This window comes from Erinaceus europaeus, chromosome 21, assembly GCF_950295315.1.
Source record: "Erinaceus europaeus chromosome 21, mEriEur2.1, whole genome shotgun sequence".
NCBI lineage: Eukaryota > Metazoa > Chordata > Mammalia > Eulipotyphla > Erinaceidae > Erinaceus > Erinaceus europaeus.
Window position 1 is genome coordinate 29,242,401 of NC_080182.1, and position 25,956 is coordinate 29,268,356.

Here is a 25,956-nt window from a genome sequence, read left to right on the forward strand (position 1 = left end):
GAGATTACATCAAATTGTAAAGCTTCTGCACAACAAAAGAAACCACCACCCAACTAAAGAAATCCCTCACAGAATGGGAGAAGATCTTTACGTGCCACACATCAGACAGAAGGCTAATAACCAAAATATATAAAGAGCTCACCAAACTCAGCAGCAAGGAAACAAATGACTCCATCTAAAAATGGGGAGAGGCTATAAACAGAATATTCACCACAGAAGAGATCCAAAAGGTCAACAAACATATGAGAAAATGCTCCAAGTCATGATGGTCAGAGAAATGCAAATCAAGACAACAATGAGATACCACTTCACTCCTGTGAGAATGTCATACATCAGAAAAGGTGGCAGCAACAAATGCTGGAGAGGTTGTGGGGACAAGAATCCTCCTGCACAACTAGTGGGAATGTTAATTGACCCAACTTAATGTCTTTTTAACTTCAGAGTTGTATTCTGTAGAGTCTATATTCCAAAATGTTTTTATTCGGTCATCTGTGGATGGGCATTTAGGCTGCATCTACTCTTGGGCTGTTGTGAGTAATGCAGCTGTGAGCACAGGGCTGCATATGTTCCTTCTAATAAGCATTTCAGTGTCCTGTGTCCTACACACAGGGATCCCACTCAGGGCTTAGCACTCATGTGATGTCAGACAGAAAGAGACAGAGACAGATGGAGGGAGAGACACAGGCCCTCCCCCCTGTGCTTTGGTGCCCATCTTTACTGTGCCGTGCCGGGGACTGGAGCCTGGGTGTCTGGGCTGTGCAGGTAGAGAAGCAGGTGCCCCACCAGCTGAGCTGCCCCCCCCCCCCCAGTGCCAAGACAGACTGTTGGAACTGTCTTCTCTCTGCCTTCTAGGCCTCCTCCTCTGTGTGCTTCCACTGCTCCTGGCAGACTAGTTTTCTCCAAATACAGTTGAGAGATAGAGAGGAGACACCACCACCCCATCCACACACACACCATTTGTGAAGCATCCCCTCTGTGGCATTCGAACACATGTCCTTCTGCATAATGAAGTACACTGCTTCACAAAAGGGTGGACCATCTCCCAGCCCTTTAAATGGCTTCTCCATCATTGGGGGGGGGTATGAATGGTTCATAGGGCAGCTGTGAGCACATGGGTACAGGGCACCTCACCCCAGCTTAACCCCTCACTGTCTAGGGGTACAGGGCCATAGGGCTAAGAACAGTTATACTCTTGTGTGACCATCAACACCACCACCCACTGTCCTAACACTGTCCTCAGCTCGGCAGTGGTCAAACATTAGCTCCTTGATCCCTCCCCTTAGACCTAGGGACCCCCATCTTACGTCCTGTCTCTGTGACATTGGCCACTCGGGACCTCAGGAAATATTAAAAACAAAACAAAACAAAAAACAAACAGAAAAAATGAGTGGTGGTCCGGGAGGTGGCGTAGTGGCTAAAGCACTAAACTCTCAAGCATGAGGTCCTGAGTTCAATCTCCGGCAGCACATGTACCAGAGCGATGTCTGGTTCTTTCTCTCTCTCCCTCTCTCTATCTTTCTCATTAATAAATAAAATCTTTTTTAAAAAAAAAGAAAGAAAAGAAAAAAAATGAGTGTTTGAAGGCTCTCTGGATGCAAGGGGCAGAGTTTCATTCATGCCTCAGGGTGGAGAAATAAAACTTCTTGGGGCTGGACCATGGCACATCTGGTTGAGCTCACATGTTACAGTGCACAAGGATCCAGTTTTCAAGCCCTCAAGGACCCCACCTGCAGGGGGAAAGCTTCACAAGCGATCAAGCAGGTTTATAGGCATCTCTCTGTCTCTCTAGCTCTCTGTCTCCTCCTCCCCTCTCAATTTCTCTTTGTTTCTGTCCAGTAATAAATAAACAAAAATGTAAAAAGAGAGAGAAATGAACTTCCTCACACCATGAGTCCTGATGAAAGGTTTTATTGAGTGTCTTCCACGCAGCTCCACGAGGTTCTGGCAAAGTGTCTCCTGCAGCTGTGTCTCACCATCTTCTGCCCATGTCCCTTCCCCAATCTCCAGTCTCTCACGTCGTCTGCTATGTACTGGGTATCTCTGCATCCAGCTCTGTCAAGTGTAAACATCTTATGGGGTAGATGTTAATATGGACATCTTGGAGGCATGACTAGACTTATTCTTTCTGATTCTAGCGATTATTTTTTAAATTAGTGATTTAATATTATTTATAAAATTATGGGATAACAGGGGTACAATTCCCCACCATTCCCACCACCAGAGTTCTGTGTTCTCATTCCCTCCACTGGAAACTGCAGTGGTTCTCCCAAGGTCACAGATATGGGTTGACTAGTATTTCTAGAACTATCTCTGTTTATATATATTTGACCATTTTTCCCTATTGTCCTGCCTTCTCTTCCTTTCTAAGTCACACATACACCTATTACTACTTTCAACTACTCTTTCTTTCTTTCTTTCTTTCTTTCTTTCTTTCTTTCTCTCTTTCTTTCTTTCTTTCTTTCTTTCTCCTCTTCTCTCTCTGTATCCTGGTGGAGTTGGGATTCAGAGCCCTCTGCTCATCTTCTCCTAAAATTTCTCCTCTCTGGGTCTATGGACCAGTATTTTTCTTGGGGTGCAGAAGGTGGGATTTCTGGCCTCTGTAATTGCTTCTCTGCTGGACATGGACATTGGCAGGTGGATCCATACCCCCCAGCCTGTTTCTGTCTTTCCCTAGTGGGGCAGGGCTCTGGAGAGGTGAGGTTCCAGGACATATTGGTGAGGTTGTCTGTCTAGGGAAGTCAGGATGGCATCATTGTTGCATCTGCAACTTGGTGGCTGAAAGGCAGTAAGATATAAATCAGGACAAAATATTTAATAAACAGGACTTAAAGGCAGGAATAGAACAGATGGAACTAGGGGTCTTCAGGTGAGAAAAAGCTAGGAAGTCTATTTTCAGTATGTTCCAAGGGGCCCATGACTTTATTAATTTTTGCCTGAGCCTAACAGCTAACATGCAGGTGGGCTGAAAGTATTGTCCGATGAGATGGTGTCAGAGTTGAGAATAGGCCTAGAAAGCTGGATCAGGGCAGAGAGTAGCCACATTTATTTTTTCTTTTCTTTTTTTAAATTTTATTTATAAAAAGGTAACACTGACAAAACCATAGGATAAGAGGGGTACAACTCCACACAGTTCCCACCACCAGAACTCCATATCCCATCGAGGCCCTTGATAGCTTTCCTATTCTTTTTTTTTAATATTTATTTAATTTATTTATTCCCTTTTGTTGCCCTTGTTGTTTTATTGTTGTAGTTATTATTGTTGTTGTCGTTGTTGGATAGGACAGAGAGAAATGGAGAGAGGGAGGGGAAGACAGAGAGGAGGAGAGAAAGATAGACACCTGCAGACCTGCTTCACCACCTGTGAAGCGACTCCCCTGCAGGTGGGGAGCCGGGGTTCGAACCGGGATCCTTATGCCGGTCCTTGTGCTTTGCGCCACCTGCGCTTAGCCCGCTGCACTACAGCCCGACTCCCAGCTTTCCTATTTAACTCTCTGGGAGTAGGGACCCAAGGTCATTGTGGAATGCAGAAGGTGGAAGGTCTGGCTTCTGTAATTGCTTCCCCACTGAACATGGGTGTTGACAGGTCAATCCATACTCCCAACCTGCCTCTCTCTTTTCCTATTGGGGCGGGGTTCTGGGGAATCAGAGCTCCAGGACACATTGGTAGGGTTGTCTGGTTGGCATCATGCTAGCATCTGGAACCTGGTGGCTGAAAAGAGAGTTAACATATAAAGCTAAACAAATTGTTGACTAATCATGAACCTAAAGGCTGGAATAGTGCAGACGAAGAGTTGGGGGGGTCTCCATTTTGTAGATAGCTAGTTTTGTAAGCGTATTTTAGTTATATTCCAAAAGGCCTGTGGCTATACTAGTTTTGTTGTTTGTTTGTTTGTTTTCCCTGAGCCTGAAATCTGATATGCAGGTGGATCCATGTTATTGTCTGGGGAGATGATGTCACAGCTGGAAAAAGGACCAAAAAGCTGGATCAGGGAAGAGAGTAGCTCCCAAGTATGGGAAAGGTGTATAAATATTGTTGACTATAAACCCCATCAATTTCATGTGATCTGGGAGCTATGTTTATTTTTGAGAGCTGTCTTTGTCCAAAGTCATTCTACTGTTGCAGAGTTGTGACTGCAGAGTATAAGTTTGTGTCCCCACATCCTCTACCAACACTTGACCAAGGAGCCTTGTTGACATTGGTCGTGGTGTTGTCCATGGAGCAGCGCCTCCAGTTGGTGGCACAGTGCTCTTCCCAGTGACTGGCCACACTGAACACTTGTCTGTTGCCCACTCACCATTCTGCTTGTCAAACTGTTGAGTTATTATGCTACTTTTTTGGACAAAACACACACTCTTTGCTGAGTTTGTGTTCTACAAATATGTCCTGGTCCAAGGATGCTGTTTGACTTTGCTAACCTTATCTGTTGAAGAGCAGACATTTTGATTTTGATGGAGACCAGTTTGAGTTTTATAGTGTAGTTTATGCTTCTCCTCTACTGCTCTCTGTGTCTCTCTCCCTCTTTATCTCCCCCTTCCCTCTCGATTTCTGGCTGTCTCTACCCAATAAATAAATAAATAAAACATAGCTCTAGCCTTGAGTTCCTGCAGAGTCACTTGGCCATACTCCTTTTGCATGCTATGGCTACAGTTTGATCAACTTTTGTACTTTTGCATGTAGATGCATGAAACATATCGGTCCATGGTTATGATTCGTTTTCTCATACAGTGATTTTTTCATTGTACTACCTGCTGGTGTTGTTCCTAAAGTGATCGGGAGGTGGCTCCTGTGCCTGGGTTCTCTAGAAGAGCTGGTATAGATGTGCTGTTCCATCTTTCAAGTCTTCCATGGAATTCAGTAAGGAAACTCTGGGCCTGAGTCGCCATGGTCATTGGTGTCTCTGGAGGACTGTGTCCACCTGGTGTAAGTGCTGAACTGTGGGCTGTGGTTTCACACACAATCTCTGCTGGCCATAACTGTCAAGCTCATCTCTGGTCCCTGCTCTCTCGTGGTCCTTTATGTCACCCCGTGTCCTGACCAGACTGGCTGGTGGTTTACCAATGGTAGTCGTTGGCTTACTTATCAATTTTTGATCTTTGTTCTTCCTCTATTTATATGGTTTTTAAAAAATCACTTGCTTTTGTTTGCTCTACTTATTTTAGTTTGACTTGTGCTTAGTCTTGTTCCTGAGAATAGGTGTAAATAGAATACATTAGCGGTTCTTCTTCTTGATACAAACACACATTCTTGTGATTGCCTCTGGCTGTGGTTCCAGCTGCACGCAGCAGTCTGACATGCTGCTGTCTGCATTTGTGTTCGCTTACAGTGCTTCTTGCCTTCTTTGCCGTTCTCTCTCTGATCTCTTCAGTAGAGCATATGACTTCATCTCCTATACTTGGGTTTTTGGTTTTTTTTTTTCAGATCTTTCTGTTACAGATTCCCAACTCAATTTCATTGTAGCTCAAGAAGTGACACTCCCTGGGGGGGGCAGGGGAGATAGCATAATGGTTCTGCAAACAGTCTTTCATGCCTGAGACTCTGAAATCCCATATTCAATCTCCCAATCCCCCACTCCACCATACTCCACCATAAGCTGGAGCTGAGCAGGACTCTGGTAAAAAAAAGAAAGAAAGAAAGAAAGAAAGAAAGAAAGAGAGAAAGACTGAAAGAAAAGGAAAAGAGAAGAAGGAAAATGTTCTAAAAGTGCCCTGTGACTGGTTGTATGACTCTGAATAAAAAGCATTGACTAAAGCAAAAAAGTGGCCCTGGCAGGTTGACTTGTTAGTTATAATCATTTGATTGGCCTCAGAGTCATGAATCAGATAGTGTCCACCCCATCTTGTCCCCAAGAAGAGTGCAACACCTCATCATCAACTCTGACATCAGCAATGCATGTCATGTATCATTCTCTTTTTTTTATTTTATATCGCCACAAAGATGATTGCTGGGGCCTGGTAGCAGCACTATGAATCCACTGCTCCTGGAGCCCACCCCCCCCCCAGTTTTTATCAGATACGACAGAAAGAAATTGAGAGAAGGTGGGGAGATATAGACACCTGCAAACCTGCTTCACCGCTCATGAGAAATCCCCCCCTGCAGGTGGAGAACCAAGTTCGAAGCTGGGTCCTTGCAGTTGGTGATATGTACACTTAACTGGCACACCACTGCCCAACTCCCTACACTTTTTCTTTTTCTTTCTTTCTTTTTTTTTGTAAAAAACTTTTTTTAAATTTTTGTTTATTGGATAGAGACAGGCAGAAATCGAGAGGGTAGGAAGAGATAGAGAGGGAGAGAGACACCTATAGCCCTGCTTCACCACTCATAAAACTTTCCCTCTGCAGGTGGGGACCAGGGGCTCAAACCTGGGTCCTTGCACATTGTAGCATGTGTGCTCAACCAGGTGCACCGCCCAGCCCCTTATTCTCCATCTAGTCAAAGAAGTTCCTTTCTGTTCTGACTGACAAGATGTTCCTATAATGAGTAGCTACTGTTTTTATCCAGATTTTTATAAACCCTTGGAGATGGAAATTTTCTGTTAATATGATGAAAAGTATTGATTAAAACACTTTGAAAACTTTAAAGTAACCCCACTTCAGCTACAACACGTTACTGATCCACAGATTCCATATCCCATCTGCTAACACTTCCCATGGGACTTCTGCGTCTCTTCTGGGGCAGCCATGGTCTGAGCGGGGCGCAACCTGTAAGATACTTTGTAACATCAGGGCTTTGGTGGACTCACAGCAAAGAGCCAAGAAATGTCACCTCAACATTAGGGGGACAAGGCAATGTAAGATTGGTACAACTGTGTGTAGTAAGAATGGTCTGTTTGTTAAAGAGTCTGGTGGTGTTGGGGCTGGGTGGTGGCATACCTGGTTGAGTGCACTTGTTACACTCTGAAGGACCTGGGTTCAAGCCCCCGCTCCCCACCTGCAGGGGGAAGCTTTGTGAGCAGTGAAGCAGGTCTGCAGGTGTCTCTCTGTCTCTCCTCCTCTGTTTTCCTCTAGCCTCTCAATTTCTCTCTGTCTCTCTCCATCTCTCTATATCTCCCTCTCAGTTTCCAGCTGTCTCTATTGAATAAATAAAGATAACTGTTAAAAAATTTTAAAAGAATCCAGTAGCATTAAGATGCAATGTTTCATCTTGTTTGAATGTGAACAAGTTGTTCTTTTCCCAGGATTGTGTCACAGATCCCTGGTGGGCAGGGTGGCAGGACACCAGCAGCTCAAGGGTCTCTGAGTCAGCACCCTGCCTTGACTGATGCCACAGGGCAGGGGAGCTATGACAGCCACCAAGGGGAGCTATGACAGCCCATGTGCTTCTTCATGCACAGCGAGAGACACCCCTTACTTCTGAGTGGTGTGGGGATACATCTCAGGGCCCTAGAGGCCCTGTCCTGCTCATGCTGCCTGCTGAGCTGAGGGAGGGAACGGGACACATGAATCCTAACCCTTTGCTTTGCCCAGTTCTGTCTTCTGTTTGTCCCCTGGTGGCCAAGCCCCCCCCCACCCCGGCCCAGAGCAGCCAGGTAGGGGGCACATCTTGGGCCAAGGATCAATTTCTATCACCCCAGCAGTCAGATCAGCAGCTTCCTGGAAGCTGGGGGAAAAAAACAGAAATTAGAAGAAGGGGGTCCGGGTGGTGGGGCACCTGGTTAAGTGCACATAGTACTAAGCGCAAGGACCCATGCAAGGATCCAGGTTCAAGCAAAAGCCCCTGCTTCCCACCTGCAGGGGGCGAGGCTTCATGAGTGCTGACGCAGGTCTGCAGGTGTCTCTCTGTCTCTCTCCCTCTCTATCTCTGCCTCCTCTCTCAGTTTCTCTCTGTCCTGTCCAATACAATAGAAAAAATGGCTACCAGGGGCAGTGGATTCAAAGTGCTGGCACCGAGCCCCAGGAATAACCCTGGAGGAAAGAGGGTGGTACTTTAGAACCTAAAGAAATCAGTGCAGTTACAGCAAGGAGGGTCACAGAGGCCCACATGCCCCTGAGCTAACACCACCTGCTTACCAAGGGCAATCTGGCCCCTCCTGGGCTTCCTGGTGTCCTCTGTCTTTGCAAGGGACAGTCATGGCCTCCTCCTGGGCAGGTGCTGGGCATCTGTGCACACGCCTGCCTGTCCTGGGTCATTGCTGAGGGCTCTGGGCCTGCTGGTGACTCAGCCCTCCCTCTCCATTCCTCCCCTGTGTCCTGCCTCCTCTCCCTTCTCTCCATCTCCATCTCTCTCTCCCATCTCCTCCCTCCCTCCCTGCTGCTGTGTCATCAGTAGCAAAAACTTCGCAGCTGGTTGCCAGGAGACTAGATGCAAACAGGGCAGGGACACAGGCTGGGACTGGCCAGGCAGAAACAGAGCAGCGTTCTGGTCAGTCACCATCCCACACAGAGCCTCCACCAGGGAGGACTCTCTCCTGGCTAAGGAGACCTCCCGCCCATGGCCATGGCTCCCTGAGGCTGGTCGGGGGGGTATTGTCATGTGTCTCTGCCTCTGGTCTGGGTCCCAGAGCAGAGAAGGGAGGAGTCTGGAAATGGACTCCAAGGTGGCAGTGTCAGGATGATGCCCCAGACCCATTAGGGCCTTGGGCCTCTGGACCATGTGGTGCTCACAGTCCCTGCCATCATCCTGGCATTCAGAGGTGGAGCACAGATCAGGTTGTGATGTGGGCACCTGCCAGGGCTGCGTGGCTCAGACATGCAGGGACAGGCATGGCCACTGGGGGCACTGTGACTACTGCAGATTGGTCCGTGGACACAGTTTCTTTAATTTTGTTTGTTTGGGGTTTTGTTTGTTTATTATTACACCAACACACATGTGCACACGCAGGAAGTCTAGGTCTCTTCCAAAACAATGGCAAACATGGGCCCAGAGAGATGGCTTCATCCCAGCACCGCACAGCAGCACCGCACACAGTGCCAAGAGCTCTGGATGGTGGGATGGTGCTGAGGGGGCCCTCTCTCCCCACAGTTCTGTCTCTTTCTGTCTCTCTCTCTCTGTCTCTCTCAAAGGCTGAAAAGTGGTCCATGGTGGTAGCCTATGCATGGAACTCTGTGTTCATCTCCTCAGCACATATTAAAAATACATTTATATATGTACATATATACAATTTTTAGGGGGCTGGGTAATGGTGCACCCAGATAAGCACACATATTACCAAGCACAGGGAACCAGGTTTGAGCCCCTGCTCCCTACCTGCAGGGGGTCTGCTTCACAAGTGGTGAAAAGGTTTGCATGTCTTTCTCTCTCTCTTCCTCTATCTTCCCATCATCTGTCTCTCAAATGCTCTCTGTCCTATCTAATAAAAAATAGAAAGAAAAAATAGTCTCCAGGAGCAGTGGATTCATAGTGCTGGCATCGAGCCCCAGTGATAATCCTTGTGGCAATAACATTTAAAAAAAATAGTATTTTTTACAACAGAGCACTGTTCAGCTCTGGTTTATGATGGTTCTGGGGATTGAACCTGGGACCTTTGGTACCACAGGCATGCAAGGTTTTTGCAGAGTCATCATGCTATGTCCCCAGCCCTATTTCCAACTCATCTAAACAATATAACGCAGGAAGAGACAGGGGAGCAAGCCTCACATCCCCTGGCATTTGACTTCAGCCACTCTGGCTTGCAGATGTCAAGGCTGGTCCAGGTGATGGCAACTTTCAGACCCTCCTGGGTACCCAGCTCAATAGCTGCCTTCCCTGCGTGGGGACTTCCAGACGGCTGTGCCACTGGAGCTCCCCAAGGGTTACGTTCATCTTCCCAGCTAGAAGATGATAGTCGCCCTTTGAAGGCTCTCAGCTCCGGAGCTCTGTGGAAACACACAAGGCTTTCTCCACCCGCAGGCACAGCTGAGCTCTCCTGTGGTGCTGCCCCAGAGAGCCCTGGCAGCCTGGCATCACACACCTGTGTGCCGCCCCCCCACCCCCATCCCCCCAAGCTTCTTCCTCAGAGCCGGCAGACAGGCCCAGCTCCATCCTCTGCTCCTCTCTCAGCTTCCAAGTCCAGGCTCACATCCCGGCCCGAACCGGCTGCCCACAGAGACAAATTGCTTGTCAAGAACTACTAGCTGGCCCCTGCCCTGCGGCCCTAATACTTTTTCCCTTTCTTTCTTTCTCTTCATTCTTCTCCCTCTGAGTATTTCAGGCCCCAAGTTTGCATGGATTAGTTTCTGACCAGAGTCTGAACAATGGATCTGGTGGCATGATTAGGGATCCCGAGGAACAGAACTGCCAAGCCGCCAGCGGGCCTCACAGAGGGCTCCTCTCCAGAGCGCTCATTCTCGGACAGTGACGGCCCCGTCGAAGCATCGCTGGACTTCTTTGTCACGCTGACTGCTCAAGTGTCCTTGGACCCCCTCCAGCCCCCAGATATTAGTCACGCCACCCGTCAGCCCGTCAGGCAACCCCCAGGGATGCTCTGGGACACATCCTCCCGCGTTTGCATGGGAATGAGAGAGCGAGCCTCACAGCCCATGTCCAGGGAATGCCTCTCCACCAGCAAGTGGGGTGTAAACTCCTGAGTCTATGAGGCTTGGCAGGCTTGGGGTGGGGGTGGGGGTCCCTGTGCCAGGGTTGGATGGAAGAGCCCCGTGTCCCTCCCTCCCCATGTTGCTCTAGCAATTGACTGCAAACTTAAGCCAGTATGGCCTCAAGCCCGTGCAGACTTCAGTTTCGTGGGGGGGGGGGGGGGTGCTTGAAAATGGGTTCTTTTTTTTTCTTTTCATTTGCTACAGCAGAGAAATTGAGTGGGGGGAATAGAGCAAGAGAGAGAAAAGAGACACATGCATCCCTGCTTCACCTCTTCTTAAGCTTTTCCCCCTGCAAGTGGGGAGCCAAGGCTCAAACCCAGGTCCTTGCATGTCCTTGTGCTTAAGACTTTGTGCACTTAACTGAGTGTGCCACCACCCACCCCCCCTTTTTTTTTAAATTAGATGCACTATACTTACTTCTTCTTCTTTTACCAGAGCCTACTCACCTCTGGCTAATGGTGGTACAGAGGACTGAACCTGGAACTTTAGAGCCTTAGGTATAAGAGTCTCTTTGCAGAACCATTATGCTGTCTACTCTCGCCTCCTTTCTCTCCTTCCTTCCTTCCTTCCTTCCTTCCTCTAATTATTATTTGACTTCATAGCTTTATTGAGTACTGGTTTACAGTACAGTCTTTTTTCTAATCACTCTCATCACCAGAGGGCTGTGTCCCCCCCCCATAGATAACCACTCGACTTCTCCCACAGTCTGAGAAATAGGTTGACACTTCATTCCTTCTCATTCATATACTCAGTTCTCTATATTCCATATGTGAGTGACACCATTCTGTATTGTCCTTCCCCTCCTGACTTGCCTCACTGAGCATCATCTTCTCCACTTCCACCCACTTCACCCCAAAGGACACACTGTCATCTTTTTTATTGCTGAGTAATGTTCCCATCAGTTTTCTTTTTTTAAAAAATATTAATTTATTTATTTTCCCTTTTGTTGCTCCTGTTGTTTAACATTGTTGTGGTTATTGATATTGTTGTTGCTGGGTAGGACAGAGAGAAATGGAGAGAGGAGGGGGAGACAGAGAGGGGGAGAGAAAGATAGACACCTGCAGACCTGCTTCATCGCCTGTGAAGCGACTCCCCTGCAGGTGGGGAGCCAGGGGTTCGAACCGGGATCCTTAAGCTGGTGGTTGCACTTTGCGCCACGTCCACTTAACCCACTGCGCCACTGCCCAACTCCTCTTCCCATCAATTTTCTATCCAGCCATCTGTTGAAGGGCATTTTGGTTGTTTTCTGATTGTTGCTATTGTGAATAAAGCCACTGTGAACATGAGGGTACAAGTATCACTTTGGATCAGGGTTGTTACATCTTTTGGGTACGTGCCTGGGAGTGGAATTGCTGAGTCATAAGACATTCCCATTTGTTTTGTTTGGTTGGTTGGTTTTTTGTTTGTTTGTCTTTGCCTCCAGGGTTATCACTGGGGCTTGGTACCTGCGCTACAAATCCACTGCTCCTAGAGGCCATTTTTTCCCTTTTGTTGCCCTTGTTGTTTATTGTTGTTGTTATTATTATTGTTGTTGGATAGCACAGAGAGAAATCGAGAGAAGAGGGAAAGTCAGAGGGAGGAGAGAAAGATAGACATCTGCAGACCTGCTTCACCGCTCATGAAGTGACCCCCCTGTAGGTGGGGAGCTGGGGGCTTGAACTGGGATCCTTGCGCTGGTCCTTGTGCTGTACGTCATGTGCGCTAACCCGCTGTGCTAACCACCCAACCCCCATTTGTATCTGTTTAAGGCTTCTCCACACTGTTCTCCAGAGAGGTTGTCTGCAATCCCAACAGCAGTGCAGTAGACTTCCTCTCTCTCCATCTCTCCAACACTTAACTTCAGGCTTCAGTTTTTAAAAACTAGAAAGTAATACCCCCCATCCCATTTCTGTGCTCCTCTGGGGAAAGAGCTGGGGGTCTCACGTGTCCGAAACAGCACAGAGCAGCCTCTCTACCCCCTTTTAAATTCTCTGTGCTGAGAGACAGAGAGAAGAGAGATGTCTCAGCATGGAGCCACGGATCTGTGGAGCTCCCTTGGTGCTGTCCACGTGGTAGTGCCAGGGCTGGAGCCCAGGGCCTCAGGCATGCAGGGTGGCTGCTCTCCTGCTGAGCCACCTCCTGCCCCCCCCCCCCCATGATTTGCACCATCACTTTTGACCATGGCTTGAAAGACTCACTGTCTCTAATGTGGGTATCAGGAATGGTCATTTCTCCTGACCCTACCCTGTCATACTCTGTTTATTAGACACTGACTAGGTACCAGATGCCGTGGGTGTCGAGATAAATGCAGGCCACATGAGGGGAGACAGAGACTTAGAGGAATGATGGAAGGCTTCCCAGAGGAGGCAGCTTTCGATGTGGGTCTTCGTTAAGGAGTAGTGTACTAGCTGGAGGCTGAGTGCCAAAGGAATCCAGATCAGAGCTGTGGACATCTCCACTTCCCCAGGTGTCACATCTATTCTCCATCCTGCAGGAGTTTGGAAACCCCTCTTGATTCCTTGGTACTCCCACTGAGTGGCTGCTCCCAGGGGCTGGCGGTGGTGTGACATCCTGGGACTTTCTGTGGGTTCCTTCAGGCCCATGGGCATCTCTCCCTGCTCATTCTGTGCCCAGGAGACCAGCTCAACACATGCCTGCCCTCTGGATACTGGGTGCTAGAGCAGAGAAATAGAGACATAGAAAAAATGGAGCGGGAGCGGGGAGAGGCGAGAGGGGAAGAGGTGGAGGGGAGGGGGGAAGAGATGGAAGGAGGGTGAGAGGGAGGGGGAAGAGGGAGAGAGGGGAGGAGGAGAGAGGAGGCAGAGGGAGGGGAGGTTGGAGGGGGAGGGAGGGGAGAGTGGGAAAGGAGATGAGAAGAGAGAGGGGAGAGTGAGAGGGAGAGAGGAGTGAAAGGGAAGAGAGGGGGAGAGAGGGAAAGGGGAGGGGAGGGGAGGGGAGATAGAGAGGCAGAGGGAGGAAAAGAGGAAGGAGAGAGGGAGAGAGGGGGAGAGAAAGAGAAGGAGAGGAAGGGGAGGGGAGAGAGGGGAGAGGGAGAGGAGAGAGAGGTGCCCTGAGGGATACTGCCTACTATTAAAATGCTTAGCTTGGATGCTGGAGGTCTCTGGTTCAACTCCCCAGCACCACCAATGACAGAGCTGAGCAGCCCCCACCCCCATATACTGACAGACCCCTAAAACAAATACTGTTTTATTCCTGCAGTGATGATTACCTAGCAGAATGCTCTTATTAACTAGGACCCTCAGTGTAGGGCTGCCCTGCTAGGCTGTGCCCCTTGCCCCTGCCGCCGCCCCCACCCCCGGGCACATGGGCCACATTCTGGCTCAAGGTGGAGCCCCCTCAGGTACCCGGGGCCAGCAGTGTCCAATGCTTGGCTGCCCAGCTTCCCCATTCCCAGGGTGACTTGGGGGGGTCTCTCCAGAGGGCAGGCAGAGCACATTGGTTGTGGACCCTGCCCACCCCCTCTATCCCCTCCATCCTTGGTTTGTGGGTCGATTATGGAGACTCAGCCCCAGGGTACCCCTGCCCCCCCTTCAGCCTCTGTGGGGGTACTCAGGGCCACACAGCCAGACCAGCTCTAAGACAGGGCTGCTGCAGAGGGGGGTGTCGGGGGGGTCCCCAATGCACAAACTTCTGCTGGCCGCCACTCTCAAAAGGCACCCCCAAGTCATTCCTTGTCTGGCTGGGGTGCCCTGGCCCAGTGCCCTGGGACCCCACCCGCCACAGCCCCCCCCCAGGCCAACTCCTCTGGCCTCGGCCCAGCCCAGCATCCGGGTCCAGCATCCAGCGGGTAGTGGCTTCCCTCTCCCTGGCTTTGTGAGCACCCCCACCCGCTCAGCCTTTGGGGGGCTGGTTTATTTATGTGCCTGGCAGGCACAAAGCGGCCTTGTGGGGCGGCAGTGAAGCAGCTAATAATGAACTATACATCCGTGCTTCCTGCCGGGATTTACGAGGCTCTGGAGCCTCCCGGAAGCCCTCCCTGCCTGCCTCGCAGAGCCCCACAGAGCTGCCTGCCTGTGAAATCTGGGGAAACTGAGGCGCTGCTGCTGCCCAGCTCCTTGGTGGGGACCATGTGTCCCTCCACTCCCTGGGGGCTTCAGGGAGCTGTGGAGAGATGCTGGCTCAGCTTGCCTGGTAGGGCACATGCCTTACTGGGCATGAGGCCTGGAGTCCGAGCCCTGGCACCACATGGGAGCACCATGCAGGCACCAGGAGAGCGCTTCCGGGAGGGGAGAATGGAGCAGCTCTGACATGAATCTGTCTGCACTGGGGGGCCCAGCCCTGTCGGCTCCCCTTCCCCCCAAGGGCCACAGGCTCAGGCAGGCAGTGTGCAGAGGCTGGCCTGAGCAGGGTCCTGGGTTCCCTCCCCAGTCTAGTCAGGGCAGGGAGACTGGGGTGACCCCTCTGGGGAGGCAACCAGAGGTCTTGGGTCAGGATTCAGACCCCCAGGACACTGAGGTGGGGACTCTCTGTGTACTTGGCCGTGGTCACGGTCACCTCTGAACATGGAATCTTTTTCTGCTGGGGCAGGAGAGGAGGGTGGAGTCCCGGGTACTAGGAGACGAGCTTCTCCAACCTACATGCAGAAGCGGCTGCCTGAGGTGGGGGCTAGTCTCGCCACCACCCCCTTTGTGAAATAAATAAAATGAACTATTTTGATTTTTGCCATCAGGGTTTGCTGGGGCTTCTGACCTGTGTGATTCCACCACTTCTGATGGGCTCCTTTTTTTTTTTTTCTCTCTCTCTCTCATCCAGATAGAGGGTAAGAGACTAAGAGGGAGGGAGAAACAGAAAGAAAAGTATAGGGGCCAGTGGTGCACCTGGTTAAGTACACATAGTACAAAGCCCAAGGATAAAGATTCGAGCCCCCATCCCCCCGCTCCCCACCTGCAGGGGGCACACTTCACAAGCAGTGAAGCAGGTCTGCAGGTGCCTCTCTCCCTCTCTATCTCCCCCCCCTCTCAATTTCTCTCTGTCCTAGCCAATAAAATGGAAAAAATGGTGCCAGGAGCAGTGGATTCTTAGTGTTGACACTGAGGCCCAGTGATAACCCTGAAGGCAAAGGGGGGGCAGAGAGAGAGAGAGAGAGAGAGATGGAGAGACCAAGCACTGTTACACTGTTTGGGAGCTTCCCCTGTGTGTGGCCAGGGACTTGAACCAGGGGCCTCGCTCATGGCAAAGTGTGTGGTTGTGGTCTGCCTGCTCTCACAGAGAGGTGTTGTTTAAGACCTTTGTTTACAACTGAGCAGCGAGGGCTGAGAACAGCTCACCTGGTAGAACACACACCTTTCCATGCTTGAGGGCCCGGCTTGGAGCCCCAGGCACCACTTGGGGGGCCCTGCATGAGAAGGGGGGCATGGGCCTGCAGCCCTCATGGAGCTGTGGGGGGTTACAGTAAGTGGGTGGTGTTGTCAGGCTTAGAACTTCCTTCCCTGTCACCTTTCAGAAGGTTCTGCCCACATGGCCGGGCAGCTTTGAGCTGGTGCTGGATGCGCTGCCAATGTCCAGGGGCCGCATCCCCGGCTGGCCTGGGCCTCTGGTCCCAGGAATACCAGTGCCACCCTCCACCCCAAGGCATGGCTGTTGCTCCACTGGGAAGCTGTGACGTGAAGGCTGAGGTCAGCGCCCCGGCTCACACTGGGTGTCACATGGGAGCCCAAGGGGCCATGTGACCACCTCAGGTGCCTCTCGTCCCCTGGCACACAGACTGTCCACCAGGTTTTGTCCCGGGGGCGTGGGGGGGTGCTGTCAGCAGACACGGCGGCCTCTCCCCGTGCTGAAGCTGGGAAGGGTTTCTCTGGGAAGAGACATCTCTCCTTGAGCCCTTGGGTGCATGTGACAGTGGAGGGAGGGATGCAGAATCGTCTTCTCAGAGATTCGCTTCCCTTTTTATTTACGTGTTTATTTATCTTCATTTCCAGCGGTGTGGGGCGGGGGCTCAGTGCAGGCACTTCGGATCCACCACTTCTGGTGGCCATTTTTTTTTCTTTTTTCTTTTCCTTTCTATTTTATTAGATAGGACAGAGAGAAACTGAGAGGGGAGGGAAAGGGGAAAGGGGGAGGGAGAGAGAGGGGGGGACCTGCAGACCTGCTTCGCTCATGACACCCCCCACCCTGCAGGTGGGGAGCAGAGGTTCATTACCAAGTCCTTGTCCTTGGTGGTGGATGTGCTTAATCAGGTGTACTACCACCTCACCCCTCAAAGTTTCTTTCATTTTTTTTTTTTAATTTTGCTTATTTAATTTATTTTCTTGTGAGGTAGAGAGGGAGGGAGGGGGACACCAGAGTGCTGAGCTCGGTGCATGACAGTGCCCAGCCTACAGCTGGAGGCTGCCAGCCCCATGAAGCCCACCCGCTTCCCACAGGCAGAACATCACAGAATGGCCATGCCCTGCTTCCCACACTAAATAAAGAAGTAAATCTTAATTTTAAAAAATATATTTGTGGGGCCACCTGGTTGAGCACATGTGTTACAAATGCACAAGGGCCCAGGTTCAAGGCTCCACTCTCCACCTGCAGGAGGAAAGCTTTGCAAGTAGTGAAGCAGGTTTGCAGGTATTTCTCTGTCTCTCTCCATACCTCTATTACCCCCTCTCAGTTTCTCTCTGCCTCTATTCAATAGTAAATTAATAAAGAGGTTTTGTTTTTTTTTTAAGATCTTTAGGGGCGGGAAATAGTGCAGCAGGTTAAGCGCACATGGCGCTCAGCACAGGGGCTGGTGTAAGGATCCCAGTTTGAGCCCCTGGGTCCCCACCTGCGGTGAAGCAAGTCTGCAGGTGTCTGTCTATCTTCTGTCTTCCCCTCCTCAATTTCTCTCTGTCCTGTCCAACAACACCAGCAGCAATAACAACAACAAAATGGAAAGAAAAATAAAAAAGCCTCCAGGAGCAGTGGATTCCTTCTGCAGGCACCGAGCCCCAGCGATGACCCTGGAGGCAAAAAAAAAAAAAAAAAAGATCTTTAAAAATTGTTTTATTTGTTTTGCTTTAATAAGGAAGAGCTACAGAGAGAGACAGAGACAGAGCCCTGCTCAGCTCTGGCTGATGGTGGTTACACTGCCCTTTAAAAGTTCCTCAAACCCAAGGCCAGTCATACATCGCCATGTGTATAGTCAGCAGGTTCACAGCTTCCAGTCCACCAAGCTCAGTGACAGAGCCTGTGGCTGGAGGGAGGACGGGGCAGTTGTGACCTGCATCATGGACAAGGTCAGAATGGGCCCTGCCTGCCGCCCTCCCCAACTGCTTGGAAGCCACACCCCGGAGCCCGCTGTCCCCCGACATCATCGCGGGGGGGGGGGGGAGGAGGGAATGCACCCTCCTCAGGCCCAGCCACCCCAGAGCAGGAGCCCCAAGGTCGCATGGGAGTCATGGTCCTGACACCTGACCAAAGCATTTCTCCTCCGGTGGGTGGCCCAGAGTGTGGGTGCTGGGCAGAGCCCTGAAACAGCCTCCATGGGATCTGAAGCCACGTCCCCCAGAGCGAGTCCCCTGCATGGCCATGTGAGGAGGACATTCTCCAAAGGTCAGGTGTCCCCCCAGGAAAGGGCCAACTTGCAGCAGGAAGCATGTGGGGCAGGACAGCAGAGAGCACAGCACCCCTCAAGACCCGGCCCCCCATCAGGACAGCGCCTGGCATTGCCACCACGTAGCCACAGGGTCAGCAGTGTCTTCTTGCCCCTCGGGCCGGGCTGGCAGAGCAGCCCTGCTGGGGACCCCCGTCTCAGAAGACAAGAGGACCAAGGCCTCTGTGACACTGGGCAGTGGCCCTGCCACCGCTGGGGACCCCTGGGCTGCAGAGGGCTCTCCCTAGCTTGCCCTGAGGGTCCTACCCGCAGCCCCGATTCCCCCATGGCCAGCATGTTAGCAGGTACAAGGCTTCGTAGCGAGGGTCTGGGAACCAGCCACAGGTTAAATGGGCCTCAGAACTTTTTTCACAATTAACGAGAGAAATGCAGTCAGGGAGATAGCTCAGCCAGTAGAGTGCAGGACTTGCAGGCCTGTGACCCCCAGGTACCATCCACAGAGCCTCAGATGGTGGAGTGGTGCTCCAGCTTCTGCCTCTTGTCTCTCTCTTTCTATCTCTCTTTCTCCTTCTCTGATAGGACAGAGAGAAATTGAGAGAGGAAGGGGAGGGACTTCTGGAGGCATGGCTATGGTGTTGGAGCCATTTCAGATAGTTCTCCAAAACTAGAAAAAACAGTGAAAAATCACCTGAAAACTCAACAAAAGGCAACCAGGTTTCTTCAAAAACTCACTAAGTCACAGCCATCAACGTGCAGATGCCATTATGATGCCATCCTGACTTTCTTGGGCAGACGACCTCACCAATGTGTCCTGTAACCTCCCCTCCCCAGAGCCCTGCCCCACTAGGGAAAGAGAACAGGCTGGGGGTGTGGATCCACCTGCCAACACCCATGTCCAGTGGAGAAGCAATTACAGAAGCCAGAACTCCCACCTTCTGCACCCCAGAAACAATTTGGGTCCATACTCCCAGAGGGGGAGAAATTTGAGGGGAAGATAACTAGAGGGCTCTGAACTGCAACTCCATCAGGACCTGGAGAGAGAAGAAAAAAAGGGAGGACATTTGGATATAGTATTAGGTGTAGGTGTGACTTAGAAAGGAAGAGAAGGCAGGACCATAGAAAAAGGGGGCAGCTATATATAAGTATAGATCGTTCTGGAAATCATAGTCAGTGTATATCTGTGACCTTGGGAGAACCACTGCAGTTTCCAGTGGAGGCAACGGGGACACAGAACTCTGGTGGTGGGAATGGTGTGGGATTAGACCCTTGTTACATCTTTTTTTTTTTTTTGCCTCCAGGGTTATTTCTGGGGCTTTGTGCCTGCACTGCAAATTCCCTACCCCCAGCAGCCTATTTTATTTTTGGATGGAGAGAAATTGAGAGGGGGGCAGGGAGAAAGAGAGGAAAAGAGACAGACACCTGCGGACATACTTCACTATCTGTGAAGCATTCCTCCTGCAGGTGGGGAGTGGGGGCTCAAACCTGGATCGTTGTGCTGAGTACTTTGGGTGCTTAACTGGCTGTGCCACCGCCTGGTTCCCTGTCTCATAACTTTGTAAATCAGTATTAAATTACTAATATAAATAAATAAATAAAGGGTAGATGGGGGATGGAGAGACTTATAGCACTGCTCCACCACGAGTAAAGCTTCCCCCAGCAGGTGGGGAGCGCCAAGCTGCTCATTCTGTGTCCCCCACACCCCCAGGTCTTCGCTTATCCCTGGCCCCCTGGCCCCCAGGCCCTGTAGGTGCTCAGTGAGTGTGGCATGCTGGGCACCAAGGGCCCAGAGGCCTCAAGGCCCAGGTGCCAGGACCTGTTGGGCAGGGCCCCTTCCAGGGCAGCGAGTGGGGGCAGGGAAGAGCTTCCAAATCATCTGGGTGAAGACCTCCACATCCCCCCCACCAGCCTCACTGCCTGTAGCTGCAGAAGGTTTCGGAGTTTGGAACAGAGTTGGCCCCCTGGTTTATGCGTAGCAATCCCAAGGCCAAGGGGAGAGAAGTAGAGGGACTTGGCAAGCCCTCGCTCTGGGCCTTGCCTTAAATCCCACGGGGCTGAACTTGCAGCACTGGGGCTTCTCGGCAAACTGCATCTCCAAGCCCTGAAGTAGTCGGAGTGGGGGCCGCAGGGTGGGCGGCAGAGTGAGAGGGGCCAGTGGGGCAGTGTGAAACTCCCCTGTGGAAAGGGGCTGACATCCTGGGGAGCTTAAGAAGCGGGTCACAGGTCCCCCCCAAGCAGCAATTGCAAACCAGCATCCTTCTGACATCTCAGTCCTACTCCCCTGGGGCTCCTCTGCCAGGCTCTGCCTCCCAGCCTACACCTCTCCCAGCCCACCCCCAGTGGCCATCTGCCCTCCCCAAGAGCAGACCAGAAACCGGGGTGAAGGTTTCCGTAGGCAGGGGTCAGGCAGTGGTGGACTCGGTTAAGCACACATATCACCATGGAGAAGGCCCTGGGTTCAAGCCCCTGCTCCCCACCTGCAAGGGACCGCTTCATGAGCAGTGAAGTAGGGCTCCAAGTGTCTGTCTGTCTCTCTCTCTCTATCCCTCCCCTCTCAGTTTCTCTCTGTCCTGTCATATAAAAATTGAAAGAAAGAAAATAAGATGGCCGCAGGCGCAGCGAATTCATGGTGCCAGCACCAAGCCCCAGTTGTAACCCTGGAGTCAAATGAGGAAGAAAAAAAAAAAAAACTTCCAGAAACAGCTCTGAGCAGATGAAGGCAGGGCAGGAGTATAAATCCCCACACTCCGGGGGGGGGGGGGGGGGGGGGCTCGCAGGGGTCTGCAAAAGATTCTCCTGCCTGAAATCTGAGATCCCAGGTTCCATCCCCAGTACCAACATCAGCCAGGGCTCAGGTCTTTCTATGTGAGTCTCCCTGTATCTTTCTATCTCACTAAGATAACAGTAAAATATTAAGGGGAGTCAGGCGGTAGTGCAGTGGGTTAAGTGCACATGACGTGAAGCTCAAAAGTTCAAGGACTGGCAGGGATCCAGGACCCCCAGCTCCCCACCTGCAGGAGGTTCGCTTCACGGGTGATGAAGCAGGTCTGCAGGTGTCTACCTTTCTCTCTCCCTCTCTGTCTTCCCCTCCTCTCTTGACTTCTCTCTGTCCTATTCAACAGCGACAGCAACGACAATAATAAAAACTACTACTACAATGGAGGCAACAAAGGGGGAAAAATGGCCTCCAGGAGCAGTGGATTCATAGTGTAGGCACTGAGCCCCAGCGATAACCCTGGAGGCAGAAATAAAATAAAATAAAATATTTTAAAAAGAAAGAAAGAAAAATACCCCTGCTCCCTCCCCAGCCCGAGGCAGGGCTCAGGGAGCGCTGTGCTGCCTCTCAGAAGCCCCAGGACTGGGCTCTGGCTGAGTCACACGCCTTCCTTCCCCACTTGGGTTCCTGGGGGGAGCACCTTCCAGTGAATCCTAGGTCCTCACACTCTGCCGGTTTGTCCCAGCTGCCACTGGGACCCACAAGCCCTTTCTCCTGGGGACCAGAGTGGCTTGTCTGTGTGAAGGGATGAGGCCAGCAGGGGTCACGCACAGGAGGCCTGGGGGCTGAGTGTGACCCTGGGCACCAGGAGGCTTTCAAAGAATTCATGATGATGTCTGTGCCCTGTGCTCCAAGAAAAGGTGTGGTGCTCACAGAAGGCCGCCAAACCCGGCAAGCAGCTTGAGAAGCAGACCAAAGTCAGGGTCCTGAGCCTCTGCTAGCCGCCCCCCCCACACACACACACACCAGGGTCAGGGCTGTGCTGCTGCTGTGTAAAGCTCTCCCTCTGGGTACAGATGGGGTCCAGCTTTGCTGTGCATTTCTACGACCCAAGAAGCCCCCCCCCCCACAATGCAGATTCACAGCACCATCTCCAGCGGTATAGCAGCCGGTGGAGACACAGCTCCCAGGCTGGCCCAGCCCAGGCCCCAGGCTCGGTCCCTGGCACTCACCTTGTGTCAGAGCCCAGCAGTGCCCTGGTCTTTGTTTCTCTGCAAAAAGTAAAAACACACCGATTGGTTGTTTTCTTTTTAATATGTATTTTTTTATTTATTCCCTTTTGTTGCTCTTGTTGTTTTATTGTTGTTGTTATTATTGATGTCGTTGTTGTTGGATAGGACAGAGAGAAATGGAGAGAGATGGGGAAGACAGAGAGGGAGAGAGAAAGATAGACACCTGCAGACCTGCTTCACCACTTACTCATGAAGCTTCCTTCTGCAGGTGAGGAGCGGGAGCTTGAACCCAGGTCTTTGCATGTATAACACATGCACTGAACCAGGTGCGCCACCACCCGGCCCCCTAGATTAATCTCTTAAAATATATTTTTTGTTAGTGGTTTAATAATAATTAACAAGATTGTAAGAGAAGAGATACAATTCCACACAGTTCCTGCCACCAGAGTTCTTTGTCCCATCTCCTCCCTTGGAAGCTTCCCTATTCTTTATCCCTCAAGGAGTATGGACCAGAATTCTTTATGGGGTGCAGAAGGGGTAAGATACATATATATCTTAGATATAAGATATATATATGATATATATATTAATATATATATTAACCCCAGCCATCCATCTTGCTGTTAACACAAGTCCTTAGGGATACAGACAGGGTGGACCCCAAGTCTGTGGGGTGGACCCTATATCCTCTGCCCTGGGTGGCAGAGCTCCCTAGGGATGCCTCCCATGCCCCCTGGATCTCAAAGCAGTGGGTTCTCAGAGCCCCTTGGCAGAGAGCTTGAAGCAGGCCTGTCGCTGAGTCCCCTTCGTCACCTCTGTCAGAATCAGTGCCACCAGGCTCCTGAGACTGAGGCCACCATGTGGACAGGGGAGGGTCAGCGTCCTGACAAGTGAGAGGTGTTTGCCCATCCTGGACCTCAGATGGGGCTGGCGAGAGGGGAGGTGGGAAGCAGATGCCCAGCCCCCAGTTTGGGCTAGAGGCTGGCGTGTGGGCCTTGGGGCCTTGGAGACTTGGGGCAGGGGATGCACGCAGGGGCTCTGTCCCCGAGCAGACCCCCCGGAGGGGGCGGAGGGATGCTGGCCGGCCTCTTCCCGGACACGGCTTTGTCCACCGCGGGTCCTTCGGGAGTAGGCCCTTCCTGAGGGCTGGACTTTCCCACAGAAACAAAGTACACTTGTCCGGGTGGGGGGGGGTGGGGGCTGGCTTGGGGGCAGCCGTGCGGTATCAGGCTGAGTCCGCCTTGCCCACAGCTGGCGTCCAGGGGCCCGGAGGCGGGACAGAGACGGAAAGTGGGCCACCCCTGTGGTTATTCATTGCCTGGACAGCAGCCGTCTCCGGGGAGACGGGAGGCCCCCCTCCCTCTCTCCCCCCCCCACCTCCTTCCTTGCTGTCCTCCGGACCACTGCCCATGGGGACATGGTGGCTGCAGGTGGCCTCGATGTCCCCAGGGGATGTGTCCTGGCTGGCTGTGAAGCCAGGGTCCTGAGGCAGGAGGCCAGCTCACTTGTTAATCACCCACAGTGTGCTGGGTTCCTAAGCACCCACTGTGTGCTGGGTTCCTAAGCATCCACTGTGTGCTGGGTTCCTAAGCACCCAGTGCACTTGACCCCTGGAGTCTGTGCTCCCATCTGGGCAAAGCAGGCGGAAACAGCTCTGGTCCAGCCAGGGAGCAAGACTGCTGCCTAGGGCAGGGGGTGTCTGGACCTGGGGGGAGGGTGTCCTCGGGGGTCTCCCCCTGATGTTGGGCTTTGAGGGGGGATGTGTAGGTGTCCCCAGTGGGGGGGAGAAAGGGCACCTGTGCTGGAGGGCCTGCCGGGGCTAAAGACAGAGGCCTGGACAACTGGGTGTGACTAGAGCGTGACTGGACATCTTGGATCCAGGGTGCAGGAAGGGAGGCAGGGACGAGGCAGGGGGCTTCAGGGTGGCTCAGAGCACACTGTCCTTGCCAGTATAGCCCTCCCTTCCAGGGATGAGCTGAGTGAGGGACTCAAGGGTCCACGTGTCTGCACATACAACCCCCTGTGTCTTCATCTGGCTCTGGCTCTGACCTGTGGGGAAACTGAGGCAGAGAGTCACCTGAGGTCTCAGAGCAGAAAGTGGTCTGGCCGGACGGAACTCTAAAAGGCCGGTCAGCGGGTAGAAGTTCTAGAACAGCCCCGGAGAGGAGACCATGGCCCCCACACTGGCACCTCGCAGGGCAGGACCAGAGCAGGGCCAGAGCCAGGAAAGTGGGCACAGTCACAGAAGTGCAGGGCCTGGGGAGGCGACCATAATAGCCACCCCCCCACTCCATCTCCACCAGGCCAGAGACCCCATCGAAGACTCAGCTGAGAGACCCAGCATTTCTTTTCATCCTTCCATCCTTCCTTCCCCTTCTCCTTGCCTGCCTCCTCCTTCTCCTCTGCCTCCTTCTTTTCTTTTAATTAGTGATTAACAAAATTACAAACAACAGGGGCACAGTTCCACACTATTCCCACCACCAGAGTTCTGGGTCCCCATTCCCTCCACTGGAAACTGCAGTGGTTCTCCCAGGTCACAGAGATGAGCTGACTAGTATTTCTAGAACTGTCTGTCTCTGTATATATTTGCCCTTTTTAATTTTTTTTAGATTTTTATTGGTGATTTAATAATGATTAATAAGATTGCAAGATAACAAGGGTACAATTCCACACAGTTCCTACCACCAGAGTTCTGTGTCCCATCCCTTCCATTGGAATCTTCGATATTCTCTATCCCTCTGGGAGGATGGACCAAAATTCTTTATGGGGTGCAGAAGGTGGAAGGTCTGGCTTCTGTGATTGCTTCTCTGCTGGACATGGGCGTTGGCAGGTGGACCCACAGCCCCAGCCTGTTTCTGTCTTTCCCAGTGGGTCAGGGCTCTGGGGAGGTGACATTCCAGGACACACTGGTGAAGCCCAAAGAAATCAGGATGGTGTCATGGTAGTGTCTGCAACTTGGTGGCTGAAAGGTGGTAAAATATAAAGCAGGACAAATTGTTTCATAAACAGGAACTCAAAGGCAGGAGTAAAGCAGATGAAATAAGGGGTCTTTGTGTGGGAAGAAGCTACGAAGTCTATGTTCATCATGTTCCAAGGGGCACATGACTTTAGTCATTTTTGCCTGAACCTGATAGCTAATATGCAGGTGGACTAAAAGTATTGTCTGGAAAGGTGAGGTCAGAGTTGAGAATAGGGCTAGAAAGTTGGATCAGGGCAGATTTTTCTATAGCCCTGCCCTTTCCTCTTTTTTTTTTTTCCTCCAGGGTTATCATTGGTGCTTGGTGCTGGCACTAAGAATGCACTGCGCCTGGTGACCACTTTTTTCCATTTTTTTTTTTTACTGGATAGAACAGAAACTGAGAGCAGTAGAAAAATATAGACACCTGCAGACCTGCTTCACTGCTTGTGAAGCAACCCCTTTGCAGGCGGGGAGCCTGGGGCTCAAACCGGGATCCTGGCTCTTCGTGCTATGTGCACTTAGCCCAGTCTGCCACCGCCTGATCCCACACCTTCTCTTCCTTTCTAAGTCACCCCTACACTTGTTACTACTTCTGAGTGTCCTTCCTTTTTTCCTCTTCTTTCTCAGGGTCCTGATGGAGCTGGGGTTCAGAGCCCTCTGGCCATCGTCCCCTAGCACTTCTCCCCCTCTGGGAGTACAGACCCAAATTCTTTATGGGGTGCAGAAGGTGGGAGGTCTGGCTTGTATAATTGCTTCTCCACTGGACACGGACATTGGCAGGTGTCTGCATCCCCCCAGCCTGTTTCTGTGTCCCCTAGTGGGGCAGGGTTTTGGGGAGGGGAGGTTCCAGGACACACTGGCGAGGTTGTTGAGACCTAGCATTCTCTCTGTTCCTGCTGGTCACAGCTTCAGGGTCTCCCTCAGCACTGCCACCATCTGGTCCCTACCCAGCTGCTCTGTCACCACAGGGATGAGTGTCCCTCAGCCCCTGAGTCCCTGAGGAGCTAGGTCCCCTCGGGAA